Source organism: Camelus dromedarius, chromosome 1, assembly GCF_036321535.1.
Source record: "Camelus dromedarius isolate mCamDro1 chromosome 1, mCamDro1.pat, whole genome shotgun sequence".
NCBI classification, from domain to species: Eukaryota; Metazoa; Chordata; class Mammalia; order Artiodactyla; family Camelidae; genus Camelus; species Camelus dromedarius.
Genome location: NC_087436.1, coordinates 69,960,912 through 69,979,912, shown reverse-complemented (window position 1 = coordinate 69,979,912; position 19,001 = coordinate 69,960,912). Strand labels below are relative to the sequence as shown.

Below are 19,001 nucleotides of genomic sequence, written 5' to 3'. Positions count from 1 at the left end.
AGATCAGATACGCTTCACAATATAGCCTGGTGGTTTATCAAACCAGAGGGTATTAGAGTCAATCATTCTTGATTTAAATCCCAACTCTGCCATTTACTGTGTGACTTTGAGTGAGTTGCAATCTTACATCTTAAGATAGTCCTGAGGAGTGGCTGGAATAACATATATTACAGATTATACTGAGAACAATGTTTGGTCCATGATAAAGGCTCAGTGGTGGTTATTATAGTGCTAGTCTACTAAGAAGAAAGCCATCTGACCCAATTGGAGAAAGAAATTATTACTATTTTATCAGGCTCCTAATCCTGTCAGATTTTCTTCTTTTTATTTTCAAGATTAAGAAATATTCCCCATTGATCATATTTTCTTCTAGTAACAAATGGGTTGAATCTGTTATCACGTAGTTTAGCAGTTCACAAGAACAGAGGAAAATAACTGTATTAGAACTGCTACTATTATTTATGTATAGAACTTGAAAGCTGCTTAGCTGACATTTGAATATATTAGCCCCCAATCTAAGATATCCATATACCTGGCCTGGTGTGCCTCTTTCTTCTTAGGATGTTGGATCCAATTGATTGCCTTCAGCTGATCCTTTTAGGGTGGTATGGAAGCAAAGAAAGAGAAAGCACAAGAGAGTTTTCCAGTTTTATATCTCTCCAGTTGAGTTTTATGGAAATAGGAAATGTATTGGATTTAGGATAAGGTTACTTCTGACAAGGAATTTGATTTCAAAGACGAAGAAAGGATACATGTAATTTGCTGAGGTTGACAGTAGTCCTTTGTGCATCAGTTTCTTCCTGATAAACACGGTGACAATAAGAGGTTCTGAATGAACAGTTGATCTGATTGATAAGAAGCGTGATAATGATTGATGACACTTAAAGCTACTTTAACAACCATGGCCCAGGTCTTCCAAGGAGGAACAAATCTTCCATCCTTTCCTGTTGGCTTCTTAAATTAAGCAGAGGGATTGCCCTCTGACATTTCATGTGATAGAGCACCATTTTTCCTCCATCAAGAAATACAATTTAGCAAAGGGTAGAGAATTTAAAAAAATAACACGATGCTACATATAGTTGACCCTTGAACAGCTCGGGTTAGGGACACCAACCTGCACAGTTGGAAATCCGCGTATAACTTTACAGTGGGCCCTCTGTATCCTCAGTTCTGCGTCCACAGATTCAACCAACCACAGATCACGTAGTACTATAGTGTAGTATTTATTAAAAACAATCCCCCTGTCAGTGGACGCAAGCAGTTCAAACCCATGTTGTTCAAGGGTCAGCTGTACTGGTGAAAGGAAATTACTTCAGAGCTGAAAGAGAAACATTGAGTTTTTTTTAACATGAGTAATTAAAAAAAATTGATTTTTTTAAATTTTGAAAAATGTTCAAACACACAGAAAAGTGAGAAGAGTAGTATAATGCACAACTATACATCCACTCCCTAGATTTCTTAGTGGTTAACATTTTGCTAGAGATGCTTAATCAGTTGCTTTGCTGAAATATTTTAAGGTAAATTACAGAAACCATGATAGCTAATCTATAAATATTTCAGTATTTATCTCTAAAAAGCCTTCTTTTATAACACAACACAACAACATATAGCAACATTAATAAATCACATATATAATCTAAAACTCAGTCCACATTCAAATTCCCAAATTTTGCCAAAAGTATTTTTAATTTTTCTAACCAAGACTCAAATAAGAACCATGTATTACAAATACTTGTGTCTCTAGTTTCTTTCATTCTCCTCTCTCCCATTATACTGATATCTTGATTGATGTAGACCAGTCATTGTATGAATATTTATTTTTAGAAAGAAATTTAAAAATGATTTTTATCAAAGTTTTGAAAATTAGATATTTCTACTGTATGAAATCTTCAAACTGGAATACAATTTTGAAGCTGCAATTCTGTTTCTAGTCCGTCAATTTGTTCTTTTTCACGTTTGGTCTCTCAGGGCAGGTTCAGAAGTTGCATTGTTTGGTTTGATTCCTAGCTTCTCTACTTACTAGCAATGTAACATTTTGCAAGTTAGCTAATTTCGTTAAGACTCACTTCTATCTGCAAAACAGAGAAGGCATATATCTTACAAAATTGTGAGAAAATTTTAGATAATTTAGAGTCTGATATGGCACTCTGAAACTGTATACCTTCAGCTATCAAATTGCCATCAGTGGGAAGTAGGTGTAGTTTTTGACATAACACTGAGTTAATGCATATGAATTATAATATCAATTTCTTTCCCTCTCTTTTGATAGGAAGCAGTGATATGTACTTATGTTTGTTATTGTCAAAATTCACTGTGGAGTAGAATTTTTATTGATGTGAAACAAGTTTTCTGAGTCCATGACTTCATCAGAACAACTGTCAAATCACCTTGCGTTGATGATTTCTAATGACCTGAAAAAGTTAATAGAACTTCAAGAAATGTCTAATTATTTCCAGTCTTGATTAATACCTGAGGTAACAGATTCAATTTTCTTTAAAAATGGAAAAGCATAAAAATAAATGAACATGTTATAATTTAATCCAGGGTCTTTCAGGTTTCATTTTTCAATAAATCATGAGTATTGTTTAGTCTTTCAATGTTCATGCAGTGTTGGAGCCACTTGGTATTTTAGGAGCTCATGAATAGCAGCATATGTCAATTATATAAGATTTTGGAAATAACTCCAGTAAATTACCAGTCTATAGATTATAAGTCTCCATTATGTCCTATTTTAAATTAGCACTGAGTGCTTTGATGTGCTATGTAACATGGTAACCTCATATTATTCTGCCCCTTGAGTTTCGCTCTTCTGAAATAGAAAAACTACAGCTGGTTTTCTGCTTCTCACTACACGCTCACTTCCACACCAAAATGCTTCATAGTCACAGGGGAAAAAAGAGCTTCTTATCTGATTCAATCAGGGCCAGATGCTGAAAAGTCCATTAAAGTAGAATACACAGTAGAAGGCTTTTTACCAACCTTCTTTTTTTCCTGACCCTAAGCCCCATGGCCTTTTCAGGCTATTTATACCTTCTAAATCCTTTGTGAATCATAATTAGAATATGTAGAACATCTGTTATTTTAAGCAGTGGATTAAGACAGCTTTTATTGTGTCAATATTATTTTAGGATTTGTTTTTGTTGTTTGAAATGTATCTTCTATTTTTACTAAAATTGACAGTTGAGTTTCTTTAGAGTTTTGAGAAGGTCTTTGCAGGATGGGAGAGACTATGGAATCCACTTCCAGATTTAGAGAAATAATCTGGAGTTAGGAGCAAAAGAATTTGGTAATGGCATAATGAAAGGCTGGCCTGAAAAGTAGTAGAGAGCGATGTCTCAGCTTTGGCTAGTCTTGGCAGGAACTATATAATCCAATTTACACCTATATATGCAAGAAAAAAGAAAAGAATGTTACGTGCTTCTTTAGTTTTTGATTTACTACTACTACCTGTTTTATCTATATGATCACTCCTAATTTTGTTGTTGTTGTTTTTTAATACATATTTTTATTGAAGTATAGTCAGTTTACAACGTTGTGTCAATTTCTGGTGTGCAGCATAATTCTTCAGTCATACATGAACATACATATATTCGTTTTCATATTCTTTTTCACCATAAGTTACTAAAAGATATTGAATAAACACGTTTATACTCCTCATGTCTTAAATGTGCCTAAATCCTTTTCATTTTCAAAATATTTTCATATAATTCATAATTAACAATAATTTAGAACAATTATTAGACTTAAACAGAGTGCTCTGGAAATCTGAGGGGGCATTCATTTTGCTTAACAGAACAAGGCCAGTGGACTAACAATGGATAATGGTGACATTGAAATCTTCTTAATACTGCTTTCTCTAAGTCTGTTTATTAGGGGAAGGTTAGATAAATAGTTTGTACCTTCCAGTAAAACGCTTCATTTGGTATTTTCCATTTCTCCCACTTAAGTTGGCTTGTCAATCTTTGTCGTGACTATACCTTTTGTATCAGCTATGTACCTTTGGCTTTAGTTTTCTAAAACCAACCCTTTTAGCCTGGAGATCTTTTTTTTTTTCTTTCTTCTTTTCTTGATTTCAAGATTTCATTTTGATTATTTCCTTCTGGTTGGTTCAGCAAAACCCAAGCTAAATCATTCCATCGAGTAAGGCTCTTCCTCATTGAGAGAAATAACAATTACTTTTGTTTGCTTCTGAAGTTTTAGATATAATTTGAAGATGGGATTTTGTACTGGAATAAGAGAAAAAGACACCAGCTAAAAAGGTCTTGGGCGTAAAGGACAGGGAGAGAAACATGTCATTCTGTAGGGGATAGTCGGATCTGTGGGCATTCACAGTAAAAATGGGGGAGGTGATTCTTGGCATCTATCCATGGTTAGGTCTCCCCATAAAAGAATTGCTCAGGTTGAGTTTTCAAGTGGAGTAACAGCATTTGTATTCAATACCTTATCATTTTAATGCATATAAGTAATACAAAGAGAAGTAGCTGAGGTGGCAGTGACCTCTCTGGAGTTTTTCTGAATCCTGTAAATTTTTGTAAAAGATAGAGTCTCACTTTCTGAACACAAGAAGAAGATCAGTTGATGTCTTTAATGAAAAGGCTTTTTAAAATGTGATATAGTCTTCTAAAATACTTGCTTGAAAACTTTTTTTTTCTTTAAATGTCAGTGTTTTTCCAGGAAAGTATAAAAAACTTAACTGAAATGTTATGAAATACATTGAAATGTTTGTAATTTAACTTCTGTGTTTTAAAATATTAAAACAAATCTGATCCTTTGTCTAAACAATTGCTGAGAAAAAGTTGTTCTTAAATTCCGCCTGCTGTAAGAGACAGATTAGGTAAACATTAATATTGCTTTCCAATGAAAACAAAACAGATATCTAATTAAAGAGATAGATAGTCACTTGGCAAGTTGCGTGGAAATAACCAGAGATCTATCATTTTTCTTTTTTGTGTGTGTTCTAAATAAGGAAAGGAAGCAAAAGAAGAGCTGTAAATTTGGAGAAATCTTTTTTCTGATTAGCTGAGCATAATCAAAAAAGGAAAGATATTGGCAAAGGTGAAGTCAGCTTGCAATGATTTTTGAAATGGTTTCCCTGCAGTTGTAGAAAGATGGACTCTACTGTGTCTCAGGAAGGAATTTGTACTCCAAGTAAAGAGAATGAATAGTAAAGTAGGTCTAATTGAGTCTATGAAAGTTGTTGAATGAAATGTGTATTGTAATTTAAGCAATTTACTACTAGAACAGGGCTTGGGAAACCACAGCATGCAAGCCTAACTTGGCTTGGTTTTGTACCCAGCAAATGAAGAATGATTTTTACATTTTTAAAGGATTGTAAAACAGACAAACAAACAAACAAACAACAACAAATAGCCATAAATCCTGAAATAATTACTATCTGGCTCATTACAATAAAAGTATGCTGATCTTTTTTTTTAATTAGAGAAAAAATTTAAAGAAAATCTATCTCACTATTTAATGTTTGGGTTTGCCTATTTAAAAAAAGTCCTTTAAAAATGAAAACAGGAATATTTTCTGGAAACATTTGTATTTCTGCAGTGATTGGTATACTATTGAGCTGTATATTCAATTGTCTGGTCTCCATTCTCTGAATTACTAGTTGTATGACCTTATATAAATTATTCAACTCTTCTGAGATTTAGTTTCCTCATTAGTAATGTATGTACATGATTATGGGATCCAGCTCATGGGGTTTTGTGAAGATTAAATGTGTTAATAAGTGCTACATGTTTAGCAGTATCTGGCACAAAGTAAATACCCAAGAAGTATTAGCTGTTATTATCTGTGATACTGTTAGATGCAAGCATTCCAGAATTATGGCATTAAGGAGGCAGATTTACAGTGTTATACAGGTAGAGATTTTTGTGACATCCATGTTTCTCCCAATAGGGGAAATTCATATACAGTTTTGAACCCACTTCAGAATTTGTCTTCCCACTCAAGTTTATGGAAATTAACTCATAGTACTGTCACAGGTGTACATAAACACTTCTAGCTGTCTAAAGATGTTGACACAGAGATACATATGCAAAACCATAGCACCAGAAAAAGAATAACAAACTGTTTTCAGGTTGAAAAAATAAAATTACCAATATTTTATAGAGCTTGCCAAAAAACTAAGCCCCTTTAATTTATACCTGATAAAGTGAATTTTGAACCACTGCACAGGCAGGAACTGAAAAAAGCCACATCTCTCCCCAGGTTGACTTGAGACAGGTCCACTGAGGTTACAGATGCATTTCGGAGAAACTCCTCTTTGTTCTTATTAGGTGCAAAATCTTATGGGATCCATAAGACTAGGGAGTAAGAGTAAGAGAATTGTGTGTCATTGGAGAATGTAACTGGCACCAATGTTTTAAAGGCAGAACTTTCTAAATGATAGTAACTTAAATACATTTCGTGGGCATTACCAGTGTAGTGAACTCAATTTCAGAGAACATAATTGGGAGGTGAGGCATGTCCCATTGTATCGTAGGGCATGTCTAGGCATGGTTGACTTCTGTGGCTTGATGGAGAGGTCATGAGGTGTGGGAATTTGGATCTGATACATTCACTGAGATAGGCTTCTTGGGGATGGAGCCAGCTGCAGTTTCTTGGAAGTAGCTAAGTGTAGCATGCAGAAGATGGCATTCAAAGGGTACTGTCAACAGACAATAGGTGTAAAACAGGTAAGCAGTTGGCACAGAGGGTTACATTCCAGTGGGGAGTGTCCTGACAGACCGTTGAGAGGCAGTAATGCAAAATCCAGAAGGGAATAGGTGATGTTTGGAAATGGAGGCCAACAGGAAGGCAGCAGCAGAACACCAGATCTTAAATATCCAGCCTACTGAGATGGTTGAGGAGTTGGGGGTACCAAGGGCAAGTACCGTTACAAAGATCAATTTACAATTTATGTGTGGGTTATTGCTGGAATGCCTGTTCTGTTCCATTGATCTTTATATCTGTCTTTTACAGCAATACTACAGCATGTTGATTACTATAGCTTTATATTACCTTAAATTGGGAAGTACTCCAATTTTGTTCTTCCTTAACAAAATTGTTTTGACTGTTCTAATTTCTTTGACTTTCCATATAAATTTTAGACTCAGCTTGTCAATTTCTAAAAAAAAAGTCATACTGAGATTTTGATTGGGATTGCATTTAGTCTGTAGACCACTTTGGAGAGAACTGAATCTTAACTGCACTGAGTCTTCCATCCAGTTCCTAAACGTAGTATCTGTACCTGCTTATTTGGATCTTGTTGAATTACCCATAGCAATGTTTTATAGTTTGCTGTATAAAGCTCTTGCAAATTACTCTGTTTAATTTATTCCTAAGTATGTAGTATTTTGGCTGTTATTGTAAATAGTACTTTTAATTTCAGTTGTTCATTCCTAGTATATAGAGATACAATTTACTTGTATCCTGCAAGCTTGCTAAACTCACTTATTAATTCTAATGCCTTTTCTTTTTTTGCAGATTACTTGGGATTTCTACATAGATGATTTTTTTTTCACCTTTCCAGTTGCATTTTGGTTTTTGTCTTATCACACTATGTAGAATCTCAGTGCAGTCTTACATAAAGGTGGTGAAAGCAGATCTCCATGCCCCCCCCCCCCCCCGATTTTAGGAGAAAACATTCAGGCTTTCATCATGAAGCATTTGTTGGAGATAGTCTGAGTGAGCGTTCTAAATATGCCTGCGTCTGGCCTAACTTAAGCTTTCCCCTGTCACCGTGCAAATGAGGCTGCCACCATTAGGGGATTAAAGAAACTGATTACCATGTATGGATACCTTTGTTGAACTGACAGTGATCGGGGGTCACATTTCAAAGGTCAAAATGTACAAGGCTGGGCAAAAGAACATGGCATTGAATGGAGGTTCCATCTCCCCTAAAACACACAAGCAGCATGGTGGGTAGGAAGGAAAAAGTGGAATATTTAAGCAGCAGATTAAATTACTAAGGAGTAAAACCACTTTGGTGTCTTACATTTGAGTTACATTGTATGTGGGCATACATTCTAGTCAAATATATGCCCAGAATGAGGAGTTATAAGCATGTAAAGAAAGTATTGGAGGTGGATCTTATTGCTTATTTCAGATTTGTGGCTAGATCTAATCATTGCACCCAATTTATCATATATATCCTTTAAGTGAAACTGAGGGGCTCTTAGATTCTTTTACATACAGCAAACAGAAAGAAGGAAATCATGTCAAATTTTTATTAGCTAGAGAAAGTCAAGAAGAGATTTTTCTTTGTTCTAGCTCTTTCCTCTGTGGTGGGCTTTTACTTCTGTTTGGTAATGCTATAATACACACTGTTCATTAAAGTGGATCTTTATTATGCTTAAATAATTATATGGGCTTTGATGTAAATTCTTTGGTTCTTCCTGCTGTTGTATATGCTGTGTGAAAAGTAAACAGTCACAGTCCTCAGAAATTAATTTATGAATATTTATCTTTGGTAAATGCTCTCGTTGATAATTGTTTGAGCAAATGCCATGAATAAAAATTCAAAGTTACTCAGCAGATATAACAAAAGGTGATTTTTTCTTATTGTAAGTATTTATTATAATTTAAAAGATAACCATACAGCAAACATTTTTAGTGCTCTTAATGTGATTTGACTAAATATGATCAGCTTACATAAAACTTTTCAAAAACACATTTGTAGGACAAAGAATAATATACTCTGTATTAAAATTTCTCTTATGTAATGTATTTAATTTATTTTAGCATTATATGTGACCTTGTGAAGGTTACCTTTATCTACTCCATGATTAATGAATGACTAATGATGGGGCAATAGTGACTGTGGCAGGAGGTGAGGTGTTGGAGGTGACAGTGGAAGTAGAGATGGAAGCTGTGATGGTGAAGGGGACAGATGTGGTTGTGGTAGAAATCAGTGTGGAAGCAGCTGTGGTAGGACCTCCAGGGGTCCTAGCAGGGGTGTTGGTGGCCACAGATGTGGTACTTGCAGATGTAGCTGGAAGTGCTCCAGGTGTGGTGAAAGAAATTGATTTTTTAGTGACCTCAGCAGCTACTGCTGTGGTTAGACATGCAGTGGTTGCAGGAGCTGATGTGGCAGTGGCAGAACTTGTAGAGACAGACTGTGTAGTGCAAGAGGGAGAAGAAATGGTTGTGGCAGCAGGTGAGCTGGAGAGACCATTGGTAGTAGTTCTGAGGTGGTAGAAGGAGCTGAAGAGGTTGAGGCAATAGGAGTGGTGTCAGGGTTGTAGTCAATAGTGGTGTTGTCAAATGTGCTGGGGCCACTGTTGTTGTATCATCTGTAGTGAGCAGTGTCCTGGGTACAGTGTCAGTTGTGGTGTCTTCTATGGTAGTGGGGTAAAGAGCAGTCAGATGAAGTAGTGGAAATAGGATTCACAGTGATTTCAATGGTGGTCACAGCAGAGACTGGTAAACTGGGGGCAGGAGATGTGATGGAAGGTGGTGAAGTGCTGGAAGACATGGAGGAATCTGACAAAGTGGTCGTGGTAGTAGGGGTTGAGGTACCAGCAGTGGAAGGAGCAGGATGGTGGCTGGAGGAGTGACAGCAGTAGCCTGGGGGAGGTGTGAAGAACAGCAGCGGTTGTGGTGGCAAGGGAGGTGCTGGTGGCTTCAGTGGATGTGATGGCGAGGATGGCTGTAGCTGTGGCTGTAGCTGTGATGCTAAAAGGAGAAGACATGCTGGCGGCAGCTTGTGTGATGACAGAAGCAGCAGGGGAGGAAGTCTCCCTGGTCATGACAAGCATGTTAGTGGCAGCAGAGGTGATACTTGTGGATGCTGCTACTTCAAGTGAGGCAGATGAAGCCAATTGACTAATGACACCAGAGGCAGCAGTGACAGTGACTGTATTTGGAGTGACAGCTGTGGAGGTGGCATCTTGAATGGTGCTGGAAGGAGTGGAAGTGGTTAGGGTAGCAGGTGTGGTGGTAAGAGTGTCTGTGATGGTATAAGCAGAGGTGGTTGTAGAAAGAGCAGCTGGAACACCTGTGGTAGCAGTAGGTGTGGCTGAGGGGACATCTTCAGAGGTGGAGGGCTGTGTGGTGGCATGTGATGTATAGGAAGCAACAGAAGTGAAGTCAGGGTGATAATCAAATGTAGTGTCATCAAATGTGCCGGAGTAAGATGTTAATGTGTCATCTAGTGACTGGGGTTGTGGCCGTTGTGTCAATTTAAAATTTTAAAAATGATTAAGTGTATAGAAGAGAAATAGTAATATTGAACCATTTTGAATTTTCAGAATATTCATCATTATTTAAATAGTGCTACAAACTGCATTTCAGCACTGAATATAAATATCTTAGGATTTAGTGAATTTTGTATTATTTAAGTAACAACTGCCCCCTACTATACTGTATAGTACCAAGTGTTAGATATTTCAGCGTGTTGAGAATCCATTTTACGAAGTCATGAAATGTGAGAGTTAGAAAGGATTTGAGAAATGATGATGATTTCTCACCAGTTAAATGCAATATGTCATTAAGAACACTCTCCAGTCTAAAAAACGGGTCTACCATTTACTGAGTAGCTGCCATCTACTGAGCTGCTCTAAGGAATGGGCAATGTGTTATTTACATTGCTCACTGAATTCTAGCAACAACTCAAGGAAGTAGATAAAATTGTTTTCGTTTCACAGATAGAAAAGTCCAGAAAAAGTTTAAGCAACTTGTTCAAGATCTCAAAGGCAATGAGTGACAAAGTGGGGTTTGAAAACAAGATTTTCTGACTCCAAAGCTCCTGTTTTTATGTTATGCTGTTGTGGTAAATCTAAAAATAATGAATTTTTCTCCAAAAATCCCACAAGAAAAGAAGAAAGCTCTTCTTTTTGGAACATCTCTTCTTTACTATGGTATTATTTTTTGTTAGTTCCATGCCCTTATTTGGGAAATTAATTAAACTGCAGAGCTAGAATAAGGCAATAAGAGGGAATCACACAGTTGCTTTAAAAAATTTACTTTTAACCATACTATAAAAAAAGATGCTGCAATTACATTTCTGAATAAAAGTAATATGAATCACAATATCCAGCCATTATATGAAGACATTCAGTTAATTTAAACTTGTGGTCAAGTGAGTAAATGTTATTTGATACAGTTTAGAAGGGAAGTCTAGAAATGCCTATTAGATAGGCCTGGCACTTTTAAATGGGGCTTGATGAATACTTTTCCTTATCCTATTTCCTACCACATGTTTTGCAAAGGTATAAGAACAGCATCACTGACTGTACTTTCATTGAAATCATATCAGAAGCTCATTCTATCAGAGTGCCTGAAAAATTTTCATTAACCGAAAAATTCAAAATTTAAAGAACCAACTCTGCGTCTGTTTTCAAAGGCTGAAAATTATTAGTACTTACCCTTGCAGCATCCTTCTTTACCACCATGGTTAAATTACCAGTTAAGTGGATTCTTGTCGGTTACTGTGTTTGAGCATCTTCCCGATCCGAGAGCAGGTGAAGACTAAGGACACAAGTAAGAAGAACCAGTGCTGCAAAAATAGTTTTTTATAACCTGCAATTTTTTCCTACTTGGTTCTTTTTGGGGATAGCAAATGTGCTGGAAGAGAAGGTTGTAACTAGTTTGAAGGGTTCTGCTTAAACAAAAGGATAGATGGGTGTCATTTACTGTGTTTGACAGTTGTCCTTTGTCTTCCTTCTGAGGAACAGTTGTGTTACGATTCAATGTGCCAGGTTTTTCTAAATGCCCGAGTTTTCTGGAGGTTTTGGTAACCTGTGTGCCACGGGGTCTCAAAGCACTGAGGTGTCTATACTTCTTAAGAATGTCTAATGGTCTTAATTTAAAAAGTACCCTTTCTAATCATGCCCATTTTATCCCAGATATAATGTGAAAATTGGAAAAGAATAATAAAAAGATTGAAGGAATGACAGTGATCTATAAAATCTTAGTGGTAGGAGCCTATTTTATTTGTTTGTTCTATAAATCCCATTGTACTGCCTCATTTTGAACCTACCTCAGTATGCCTTTTATTACAGTAATGTGTATGTCTGTCTGACTTGCCCACTTAGTTAGGGACATGTTTGGTGTCTTGTTCTCCTTCATATTGGCCATAGCTTCCAACATAGAATGTTGTGTAAATCAGGCACTTAATATCTGCTTGCTGAACCTGATTTTATATTTCAAAAGAGATATAATTTATTTTAGAAATGGAAAATTTAACTTCAGTCAGTGTTGACTTGGTCATTCCACTCTCCTATATTCTAAGAATACGTAGAGGAATACTTGGAATATTAGAGGTCCATATAAAGTAAGAATTGTTTATAACTTTTATGCATACCATTCACTTCACTCTTGGGACTCTGTCACTTTTCTTTTTGCTCCACCTTATCGTATAATATTTAGCTACTTTTCTGTGAAAACAAGGCTTCTCAAATTCTGTTCCTTTATGGAGCTGTCCTTGATGAGGTTACCAGCATTGTAGGGTTTTTTTCTCCTTTTCATTTTTCTGAGCTTTGATTATTGTTAGTACTCCGTGGTTTAGTCCTCTGTCATAGTTTGTTGTGTTTCTCTTTCTCTTTTCTGTTTGCTTATATTTAGCTATTTATGATTTATAATCTATTATCATAATACTACTTTCTGGAGCAGTGATGGGTCCAATGTGATATTTTCTCTTCTATTTTCATGAGAGCTTTATAGTTACTAAAAAGGGGGTAACTACATACAACACACACACACTCAGATATATATATGTATATATATATACATCTACCTGTTCTTAAAGTTTAAGCTTCCCAGATTCATGCCCTTGTGAAGCCATCCATCAACAGGATACTCCTTCTAGTTTCTCTTCTTCTCTTTTGTATGAACTTATACTCTGTTTAGTAATGACAAAACAATATTTACGTCTGTTTCCCTTTATTGTGTTTTGTTTTTGGCATTGGTATCATGTGTCTTAGATTTGTTTCCCAATCTAGGGAAGGGTATCTACATGAAAGGTTTTCTTTTTCTTCTAAAATAACTCTACAGTTTGCTAAAACTTGGGTACAGAAACTTTGCAAATTAAGAAATTGATATGGAATTATCTTTTGTACTTCTTAATTAAGATCTATTATCTATTAGTTAAAATTCATATAAACAAAAAGATTTTTATAATCTAATTGCTTGGTCATGTAGGGAGATGAGAAATTTTATGTTGAGTTAACAATAGAGTTTTCTGGGATTAAAAAAAATTCATAAAGCTGATTTTTGTCTCTAGGTTAATATCCTTAAGAGAGTGCATCAGAAGCTTAGAGAGATAATTTGTATTTAGCAATGAGAGACTCATTTGATATTTTAATTCCTTCTCTTTCAATTAACCTAGCAGACATTTGACATTACCTGTGTCCATGAGAAGTGAGAATATCTGAATTGCCATGTTTCATGGATAAATTGGGCAATTAGTTTTTGCTTTCTAGCATGCTTTATTCTTTGGGATTTGACACTTGAAATTATATACTGGTTTCTTTCAGCAGGACTTTTGCACACTGATCTTTAAGGCTCATAAAATATTGTCACTTAGTTGAAGCAGTTTCCTGTTTTAGCAGAAGCATCTTGTTAGGGTAAGAGCTGAAGCCTTTGTTATGTTCTATGGCAGCAACTTGCTTGTTTTACAGCTGAGGGACAGAAAGCCTTTCAGGTTGCTCTCTACTTGAGCCTTTTCAACATATTTACTCTGTTGGGATATTCAGTGTGTGTTTTCTAGGCTTTGGATTAATCACTAATTTGGAGCAGGAACCTAAGTGTTTCGCCTTTCACTGCACGTCCTTTCAGGTGTTGTTTATGGTGGATGAAGAGCAGAGATAAGTTCCTAGTCTCCAGACCTTTGAGAATCCAAGACTGAGGCTTGGGAAAAGCAGAGAAGGGTACCTGACAGCGGTGGTCTCAGCTATGGCTCAGGCAATTACATTAGTAGGTGCACAAGAGAATGCCTTTCTTCTTCAGCAGAGCACTCACAGACACGGGGAGAGCCTAGATATGTCCTGTCTCTTCACCAATTTTAGTCTGTGATGGCCAAAACTAATAATATAAGAATTGAGAAGGCCATAGTCATTATCTGGTCATTATTGACAATATCAGGGCTGCCAAATATGGTCGTATAAGTTATTCACTGATCAAAGATGCCCAGAAATAGGGGTAAGTGAGAGTTGCTTCCTGCTTATCAAACCTTGAACTCTTGTGTAGGGTTATGTTAGATTGGTAGGAGGGGCAGTAGTTTTTTATTTTCACAAAGACGCCTTACAGTTTATTTGCAACCTTGAGCAATATTGATGAGGTTTAAATCTCAGACAAGCAAGCTTAGTTGTCTATTAGGTATCTGTATTCTCTTTACTTCAAAACAGTATTTAGAAGATGGAAGTGATTGTGATCTAGCATTTAATGTGGTCTCCCAGTAGTGAGGGTGACTATTACACACCATATTTTCCTTCTAGTCTTTCCTATAAACAGCACACACAGGTTTAAGAAGTGTAGCTCAGTTAGGAATTCAATATATGGCTTCTGTGTATATGGAAAGTTTTAATTCCATAGAGCTTCCCCAGTAAAATGAATTTGATGGATGATGTCTTGACCTCTAATTATTTCTTTGAAAAACAATCAAACTCTCTTTCTTGAATGAATATGAAGTAATTGTGATCCAGCTAGACTCCCTGACATTGGCATCTTGGCATCAACTTGTCGCATAGGTTTGAGCCACATTTTAGATTCCCTTTAACTTGTCTCTTATGTCTGCTATGTTGCCCTTCATGTGCTGGCATGGTGAATCATAGAAATCAATCAATCAATACATGCAGCACAAAATTAAAAATAACAACAACAATAAACTGAAGTAAAGATCAAAATTGAGTTTGGATCAGGTGACAAACTGGGGTCAGAAAGATAGAGACTAGGATTCAGCACATAGAGATCAAATTTGCAATAATAGTAACCAGATGACAAGAACAAGGGTTGATCCCCAAAAACCAGACATACAAAAGAGCAGAGTCAGACTTTCAAATTAATGTCAAGAGTACTGAATATTATTTCATGAAGGAGAGGAGAAACAGATATTCGGCATTACAGACCAAAGCAAGGTAGTGCTGGAGAGATGTATCACAGACAGGGAATGATATGTCTGCAGATGGTCTCTCACTGTGACCTTGATGTCCACTTTTGCCTGGGAACCCAGGCATCCTGCTGTCATGGTCAGTGCAGTGGGTGCTTGGGTGCGTGTGTTTACAAAGCATTAGTTATCTTCCCTACAAATCCACCACACTGGATTCTCAAAGTTTAACATACTGGAAAATGACCTCAGTATTAGTGACATTTCTGATAGTATGCAAATTTCACTGACATTTAACATGGACTTTCTGGGGAGATCAGCGCAGGTACAAGATGGTCCAGGTGGCTTGAGGGAAGCAGGGTGAGTTAGGCCTTTATGACAGTGAGAGGTGGGTCTGAGGAAGAGTTCACAGTGGGTTTGGGGTTTGTGAAGTTTGAACTGCCCTAAGGCACCAAAAGACATGGCACACACACTGGATACTGGATTTCTTATCTTGGTTGTCTAGGTATGGGGTAGATGGGGGGGAGGTTGGGGATTTAAAAGCTGTCTATAGTCAAACATCAAAAATGGAGCCAGCTTCTCTGTTACAGGATAATACCTATCAATGTACTGATATGGTCCTATGCTTTTGCAATATTTGTAGAAATAAAATATTTAACCATGATTGGTTAAGACTGATGTCTTTTTCCTCTTCAACTTCTCTGTTGTCTCACTTCCTTTTGTGACAGGTAGCATTGAAGAGGACGTTGCAGGCATTTTGGAGAACAGGTTATGTGGAAGTTGAGATGAGAATGTATTTAGTTTGGATATAATGGGATATATTTATTTGGGTCACATCACTTTTAGGTATAGTTAAGTTATTACTAGCCTTCCTGGTGCAAGAGAGGCTTCTAGAGATAATTCTGTTGTGCTAACTTACCTGAAATTGTGACATAAATGAGCAGGGACAGAAGTCCTATCAGAGTAAGAACATATCTTAAGGTATCTAGCACCAGAAGAAAAGTGGACAGAGGAAGAGAAACACAGTTTGAAGTGTACAGAAGGTGTCTGTGCGAATTTCTTCACTCATTAGATATGTGAAATTGTAAACAGAAGATTTAGTTCTCATTGATGCCTGGTCAAATGGAAACTCTTGCCTTGATTATGCAGCAAAAATAATTATAAACTCTCTTATCTATCTATCTATCAGCCATCTATTATATATCTGTCTATCTCAGGAATATCATGAAATACAATATTCAGATTTTCTGTTTTTATAGTGCATAAACCAAGCTATTCAAACAGTGAATACATCTGTGTTTTGAGCCACAGGTTTTATGCATACGTAGGAAATGCTAACATTGTCAAAAATATTATAAAACTCATATCATTACAGTTGAGGACATTTTCAATAAACTGTCATGATTTCAAAAGGTGTTTAAGATAAGTCACTTTTATAAGAAAACTTGCAATACTCTGAAATCTTACAGCTCATATATGAAAGAAACTTGGTAAGCTATCCCAATATTTGGCAATAATTAAGAAAATTTACATGCTATTGCCGATAATGAGTTGTAAAGCTTAAATGAAAGGTCTAAACTATCAATAATAAAGATACTTTAATCAGCCATGCTAAGGGAAAGCTGAATTACTATTACTTTTTGCTTCTTACAGAAAAAGGTAATTAAATAATTTCATTTGAAGTGGTAATTGAAGACTATACAAAAAATGTAGCATAACAAGAATTATAGACATCTCTTAGGTGGTTGATTATTAAAATTTTGGAGGGGATTTTGTCAGTTTTTAAAATTTGTAATTTGTGGGGATTTCTTGTATTTTTCTAAATAAATATGCAATCTTGTGCATAATTTAGAATTTATAATTTTGTATTCCTTTCCTTAAGAGGACCACCCAAATGTCATAAGATTCAGGCCCCACAAAAACTGGATGTGCCCTTAGTAACTACTGGAACCTGAGGTCAGCCACCATTTATCTCTCATTAGGTGTAGACTACATCAGAATGGAAGCAAGCACTAAAGATTTATAGGTGTGGCTACTACTGTTATTATCTTTATGAATGAAAAAAACATGTAAACAAAGATGAACTGGTCTTATTTATCTCATGGCTATTTGTGCGAAGTGTGTGAGATTCAGAAAAAGAGAGAAAGTTTAAGTATGAGTAAATGTGAGACATTCAACTTTATTGTTTTGTCTGGGATTAATAATGTAGAAAGTTGGCATTTCACAGCTTTAATATTCATTAAGTTTAAGGCCTGCCAAAAGTTTCAATAAAACATGTGACTGCCTGAGTTCAAATCCCGGCTCTGACACTTTTAGGCTGTGTAATGGGGGATAATAATAGTTTTAAGGATTAAATGAGTTAATATTTTTAAAGTTCTTACTGTTTGGCAGTACCATGCACATGTTAAATGAAGCAAATTTTGCCGATGGTGGTGGCTTACGTAGGTTTTCTCTGCCTCATCTGTTTACCTCAGTTCAGTTCAGTGGCACCAAGTTGTCTGTTAGGTGAGGCTCTCAGATTTCCAAGGGCAAATGATTCAGACAGAACTTTTCTTTCCCCATTTTGTCATTTTCTTAAAATGATTAACTTTTATAGATCAACTGTGACTGTAGGGGAAGAAAGGCTGGCCCTGTTCCTCCCCTTTGTATCCCAGTCCTGCTCTCCAGAGGCAAGTGCTTCCAATTCCTTTAGCTGTTTCTTCTAGTATTTACCTCCCTCCCTATCTTAAAATCATAAGCTTAATAATTGTTGGCCTTTTTAAGGAGTTATAAGATACTTCCAGTAAGGTGTGTATATCATAACCTTTACACAGGTTGCATCTTGAATACATGTCACCTGTGTATACACTTGTGTGTCCGGAACCCAGATCAAGATACAAAAGACTGCTAGCTCCCCAGGGGTTCCCTTTGTACCCTTGTAGCCAGAACCTTCCCAACATAACTCATCTGTCAACTTAGATCAGGGTTTTTCAACCCCAACACCACTGACATTTGTGGGGACTCTCTTGTGCACCGTAGGCTGTTTAACAGCATCCCTGTCGTTTACCCATTTGTTTAGGCAGAATAATACACTACCGTCCTCCAGAAGTTCATGCCTTAATCCCTGAAACCTGTGATTATTTGTGTTATTACATGGTGAGGGGGAATTAAATTCCAGATATGAGTGATGCCGTAGGTATCAAGATGGCAAATGAAATTTAGGTTGCTAATCAGCTGACCTTATTATAAGCAGATTAGCCTGAATTATCCACTTGGGCACAATGTAATCACAAGGGTTCTTAAATGTGAAAGAGGGAGGCGGAGGCAGAGAAAGAGAAGTGATGATAGAAACAGAGGTTGGAGTGATGTACTTTGAAGATGGAGGAAGAGACCATGGGCCTTGGAACTGAGGCCACCCCTAGAAGCTAGAAAAGGCAAAGAAGTGAATGCTCCCCTAGGGCCTCCAGGAAGAGCACAGCCCTCCTGACACCTTGATTTTAGCCCAGTGAGACCCATTTAGGATTTTTGAACAGTTTTCTGGGTGATCTGTAATGTTTTGTACTTTGGAACTTGATATTAAAAATTACTTACGTAATTTATTCCCTGTTCTGGGCCATCAGCAGTTTAGAGACTTTCACCTAAAGTGGGTTGTTTCCTTTCTATTTGATCATACAGATCCATGCTTTTGTAAAACATTTGCAATAATTTGTTAAATGTTTCTCTTCTTAGCCAAATAGCAAGTTCTATAAGGACAGCAACCCTGTACCCTGCTGAAACTCAAGCACCGAGCACAGTGCCTGGACCATGGCAGACATTCGTGGAGGTGAGTGACATTGAATTGCATGAAGCATCTTATGTGAAGCATTTTTTGCTTTCCACCCATAACCCTGTGTCATGATGACTGCTGAGTTGTGTGAATCAAACCCAGTGTGTCCTGTCACTGCAGCACAGCCAGTGCAGCTCAGCTGTTTAATTTGACAGAGCTTTC

General features: G+C 36.6%; 1 long non-coding RNA gene across 1 annotated transcript in view; it reads left to right on the top strand.

Annotated features, from left to right (window-relative positions):
• Nucleotides 1-19,001, top strand: part of LOC135321161 (uncharacterized) — a 344,866-nt gene that overhangs the window by 80,325 nt on the left and 245,540 nt on the right. The window contains exon 3 of the long non-coding RNA XR_010380695.1: nt 18,743-18,836. This is a non-coding gene — a long non-coding RNA (uncharacterized LOC135321161). The remainder of the gene's footprint in view (nt 1-18,742; nt 18,837-19,001) is intronic.